Source organism: Dermacentor andersoni, chromosome 1 (genome assembly GCF_023375885.2).
Source record: "Dermacentor andersoni chromosome 1, qqDerAnde1_hic_scaffold, whole genome shotgun sequence".
Taxonomy (NCBI): domain Eukaryota; kingdom Metazoa; phylum Arthropoda; class Arachnida; order Ixodida; family Ixodidae; genus Dermacentor; species Dermacentor andersoni.
In genome coordinates, this window is record NC_092814.1 from 77,903,075 (window position 1) to 77,909,074 (window position 6,000).

Here is a 6,000-nt window from a genome sequence, read left to right on the forward strand (position 1 = left end):
TGGCAGCGACCATAAAACGACAATTACCAGACCACGGAATCCACAAACTGGTTTCACCTGAGTGAGAAGAAGAAGAAGAAAAAAAAGGTGTTTTATACACTCTTATCTTTCTCTTACTCGTGTCTACCACAGATCATATTAAAGAAAAAAGAAAACCCAATCGATATGTTCTGGAATTAATTTCAGGTGTATTGCAGGCTGCGGCGTGATCACACCTTCACCAGGAAGACAACTCTTGCAATATTGCTGCTGCCCTACAGTAGATGCTTATTCGCATGGCATGCAAGATGGTCGCCCGAACGTTCCTAATTAGGCGGGACACGACCCGATTTTATTCTCTTTCATCCCTCATCATGTATACAGTGCTCAGCAATTGGAACGTGACACTCAAAGCGCGTGACTTCTTCACACTTCTTGCGCCACCGGTGGGCGCTGGGGACACCGACCTGATGCATTTTTGTATCACATGAAAGCGAGAATGTTTGATTTATTGTAAGGTGCAATAGAACCCTCAGCGATCACCGGTAACGACAAAAGTGCCGGCCGCCATGCAATCCGAGTATCGAGTTTCGGTCGTTGAGCACTGTACATATGGAGTATAGCATGCCAAGCCTTTAGCTGGGCTAACCACTCCAGTTATTACTATAGTCTCTATATTTTGTGTATGGTCCCGCTGTCCCAACGGCGCAGAGCTGTCCCGTTTTCATTGCGCCTGTGTGCGTCACACTAGGATGCAGCTTGGCGCCTCCGAAACAGACCAGCAGCTGTTTTGCCCCGAAACGTTGAGATGCAGTAAGTGGTACCTATACTGCCTCCTCGGGGTGCGATCCTCTCTCCGGTACTTTGAATCTGGCGATGAAAATTCCCCCTACCGCCTCACCCCCCCCCCCCTCGCCAAGAAGACGTGTCACCCAAATTCTTGGTTTCTATTGCCAACAAGACGAGTGGCAGTACAAAGAGGGGGAAGCGCATCACATAGCAAATACTAGATGTATTGCACGAGATAAACATGATTACTGAACACAAATCTGGCTTTAAGCAATGCGAACCAGCCAAAATCATGAGGGCCACCGCTTACTCTAGAATTATGTATGCGTATCCTCCGTCTTAACAAATCGCAACACGACAAGCTCTTAAGAAGGCACGGCTCGCAGGTGACAAAGAGTAGAGCTCGGAGCTCTACCCTAGGCCAAGAACTCTCGACTTACAAGTGGCTGCACATACAACACAATAGAAGAAAAAAATACTAATGCGCACAAGGAAGCGCAGCATTATCGACAACGTCTACCCAAGGCACGCCATCCTGCGAAGACTGCAGTATGAGGCTCGACATCCGCCTGATGTTTAGCCAGCCCCGCCACCATGAGGCACTATCCCAAACAGCAAGATTCTATTCATACTCCCCCCCGAAATTCAGTGGTGATTTAGTGATTATATATATATATATATATATATATTCACGAGAAAGTCCATTGAAAAAAAAACCTGCTGTCTCATAGCTGCTGCACCAAAACTGCGCGTGAATCGAAAAAAAAAGAAAAACATTGCAAAATAAAAACGTCGTTAATAACGGAACAGCATTCTTCGTTGCGCAGTGCACGGCCATAGGTATCCGTAAGGGTTATGACGGTGTCTTTCATTGGTTTAACGGTTTTCGAAAACTGGGATGGGTTAGTAGACAAAAGCGATGGAAGCGTAGTGTTGAGAGTCGCTCTTGGCGTTTTTTACAGAGGAGAGACATTCTATATGCGATAATGTTAGGCGTAACGTTAAGAGACAGGATGCGGTTGGTGTGGATCTCGAGAGAAAACGGGGATAGCTGATATTCTAATTGACATCATGGGAAATAAATGGGACTGGGCAGGTCATGTAATGCGTAGGTTAGATAACCAGTGGACCATTAGGGTTACAGAATGGATGCAAAGAGAAGGGGAACGCAGTAGAAGACGGCAGAAGACTAGGTGGGGTGACGAATTTCAGAAATTCGCAGGCACAAGTTGGAATCGGTTGGAGCAGGATAGGGGTAACTGGAGATCGCAGGGAGAGGCCTTCGTCCTGGCAGTGGACACAAAAATAGGCTGATTATGATATGCGGAAAGAGCTTCGCGATAAGCGTGCCAACGAAAAACACTGCTGCCGAGCTTTGCAGAACAGAAGAGGCGTTTTTTCTTATTTAGAAGCCTTTTTAGGTTTGTTGTAAACCGTGGCGCTCGCTGCTCTATTGATGCAACTTGTAGTGGTACGTGCCTATCGATCTATGAAGCGACTTTGTCTCTAGAAAGGCTCCAATTCTGCGCGACTGACCTGTCCGAAAATCCAGGCATTTGATCATCGATGAACTGTCCCAGTTCTTTATTTATTGGGGCATAGTCTCCTTTCTTGTAGTTTCTTATTGTCTTGGTAACAGTAGTTCGGGGTGAAATGTCAATGTTTAAAGTAAATTCAAGGCAGCAATGATCGCTAACACCAGGAAATCAAGTCAGTGAGTGCACCAAGTTTGGTGTCGTGGTCAAGATCAAATCCAGCACGTTAGCAGACGTAAGGCCTACTCTTGCTGGTTTGGTGACCAGTTGAGTCAAATTGAAATCTAAACATAAATTAAGAAATGATTTATTCTCGATAACCGTCTCAGTGTTCGCAGGCCTGAAATTTGACTAATGAATTTTAAAACAGTCTCCTAACAGAAACAAAGGAGCACGCGGAAACTGGAGAACTAATGAACTAATGACGCGTCATGTAATTCATTACAAAAATCAGGTGTTGCGTTGGGCGGCCTGTAGCACAGGCAAAAAAGAGCGCACAAACAAGCTCTAAGCTAGAATTCACTGGTATCATATGCGACGCTAGGTTATCGGCTACTGCTATAAGTACACCCCCCCCCCCCCCTTTTTCCGGTGTGACGATCACATCGATAGATGGTGTACTTTTTATCGCTAAATAGTTCGCTACTAATAGTTAAATAGTTCGCTACTGGCTACTTCTTGAGAAAGTCATGCTTCTGTAAGCACCACAACGTCAGCACTGCATGAGTTATCAACAGCCGTTAAAGTGTTTCACTTATCGGTTATGCTTCGGATATTTAATAGCAGGAGGGACATACTTCGAGGAACAGGTGGCGCAACATTTGCTGTTTCTGCTAGGACAAGGAAGTGGCACGACCTGCAGACGTAGAAGCGGACGAGAAATCGCTCGTTCTTCCATAACTGCCATATTCTAGTTCACAAATACTATCGGTTGCCCACGAGTAGACAAAGCACTTTTTGTTTATATATAGTTTGTTCTACCGTACCGTGAACTGCTCTTTACTAGCTTTTCCGTATTCAAAAACTTTTTTACGCACGCTTCGTGTAGCCTTTGCTGAAGCCCTTATTAAACGACATGTTACAAGCCCTGAACTTGGCTCTTTCAGTGAGAATGCCCTCGCGTAACTTGAAAGACGCAAATTTGATTATGACGAGCCGGCACTTCCCCGGTGCGCATTTTCCCAGCCTGTGCGCACAAAGATATGCGTTCGTCATCGGTACCCAAGTTGAGCTTCAACGTTGTGTTAAGGATTTTACAAACTTTTTCTTCGCATTGGGCCCATGTTTCGGCAGTACTGTCTTCAATGCCATGTAATATCAGATTATCTCGGTGGGAGCGATCTTTAAGCTCGTCAAGACGTTTGGCTAAAGTTGTCAGTTGCGGTGTCACGCCCAAGCTCGCGTTTTCTCCAGTCAAGCGCATAGTGAAAGCCTGTTGTCAATTTCGCAAATTTTTTTCTCAAGTGAATTCTGCGCTTCTTTAACGGCGACTTCAATGTCAAGGTAGGCAAGAAGCAGGCTGGAGACAAGTCAGTGGGGGAATATGGCCTAGGCTCTAGGAATAGCAGGGGAGAGTTATTCGTAGAATTTGCAGAACAGAATAATATGCGGATAATGAATACCTTCTTCCGCAAGCGGGTTAGCCGAAAGTGGACGTGGAGGACCCCAAATGGCGAGGCTAGAAATGAAATAGACTTCATACTCTGCGCTAACCCTGGCACCATACAAGATGTGGACGTGCTCGGCAAGGTGCGCTGCAGTGACCATAGGATGGTAAGAACTCGAATTAGCCTAGACCTGAGGAGGGAACGGAAGAAACTGGTACATAAGAAGCCAATCAATGAGTTAGCGCTAAGAGGGAAACTAGAGGAATTCCGGATCAAGCTAGAGAACAGGTATTCGGCTTTAACTCAGGAAGAGGACCTTAGTGTTGAAGCAATGAACGCCATTCTTATGGGCATCATTAAGGAGTGTGCAATAGAAGTCGGTGGTAACTCCGTTAGACAGGATACCAGTAAGCTGTCGCAGGAGACGAAAGATCTGATCAAGAAACGCCAATGTATGAAAGCCTCTAACCCTACAGCTGGAATAGAACTAGCAGAACTTTCTAAGTTAATCAACAAGCGTAAAACAGCTGACATAAGGAACTATAATATGTATAGAATTGAACATGCTCTCAGGAACGGAGGAAGCCTAAAAGCAGTGAAGAAGAAACTAGGAATAGGGAAGAATCAGATGTATGCGTTAAGAGATAAAGCCAGCAATATCGTTACTAATATGGATGAGATTAAGTGGCTGAGGAGTTCTATAGAGATTAATACAGTACCAGTAGCACCCACGACGATAATGTGAGAGAGAATAGTCTAGAGCAATATTAAATCCCACGAGTGACGCCGGAAGAAGTAAAGAACGCCCTGGGAGCTATGCAAAGGGGGAAGGCAGCTGGGGAGGATCAGGTAACAGCAGATTTGTTGAAGGATGGTGGGAACATTGTTCTAGAAAGACTGGCCACCCTATATACACAATGCCTCATGACCTCGAGCGTACCGGAATCTTGGAAGAACGCTAACATAATCCTAATCCATAAGAAAGGGGACGCCAAAGACTTGAAAAATTATAGACCGATCAGCTTACTATCCGTTGCCTACAAAGTATTTACTAAGGTAATCGCAAATAGAATCAGGAACACCTTAGACTTCTGTCAACCAAAGGACCAGGCAGGATTCCGTAAAGGCTACTCAACAATAGGCCATATTCACATTATCAATCAGGTGATAGAGAAATGTGCGGAATATAACCAACCCTTATATATAGCTTTCATTGATTACGAAAAAGCGTTTGATTCAGTCGAAACCTCAGCAGTCATGGAGGCATTACGGAATCAGGGTGTAGATGAGCCATATGTAAAGATACTGGAAGATATCTATAGCGGCTCCACAGCCACCGTAGTCCTCCATAAATAAAGCAACAAAATCCTAATAAAGAAAGGCGTCAGACAGGGAGATACGATCTCTCCTATGCTATTCACAGCTTGTTTACAGGAGGTATTCAGAGACCTGGAGTGGGAAGAATTGGGGATAAAACTTGATGGAGAATACCTTAGCAACTTGCGATTCGCTGATGATATTACCTTGCTTAGTAACTCAGGGGACCAATTGCAATGCATGCTCACTGACCTGGAGAGGTAAAGCAGAAGGGTGGGTCTAAAAATTAATCTGCAGAAAACTAAAGTAATGTTTAACAGTCTCGGAAGAGAACAGCAGTTTACGATAGGTAGCGAGGCACTGGAAGTGGTAAGTGAATACATCTACTTAGGGCAGGTAGTGACCACGGATCCGGATCATGAGACTGAAATAACCAGAAGAATAAGAATGGGCTGGGGTGCGTTTGGCAGGCATTGTCAAATCATGAACAGCAGGTTGCCACTATCCCTCAAGAGAAAAGTGTATAATAGCTGTGTCTTACCAGTAGTCACGTATTGGGCAGAAACCTGGAGGCTTACGAAAAGGGTTCTGCTTAAATTGAGGACGACGCAAAGAGCTATGGAAAGAAGAATGATGGGTGTAACGTTAAGGGATATGAAAAGAGCAGATTGGGTGAGGGAACAAACGCGGGTTAATGACATCTTAGTTGAAATCAAGAAAAAGGCATGGGCAGGACATGTAATGAGGAGAGAAGATAACCGATGCTCTTTAAG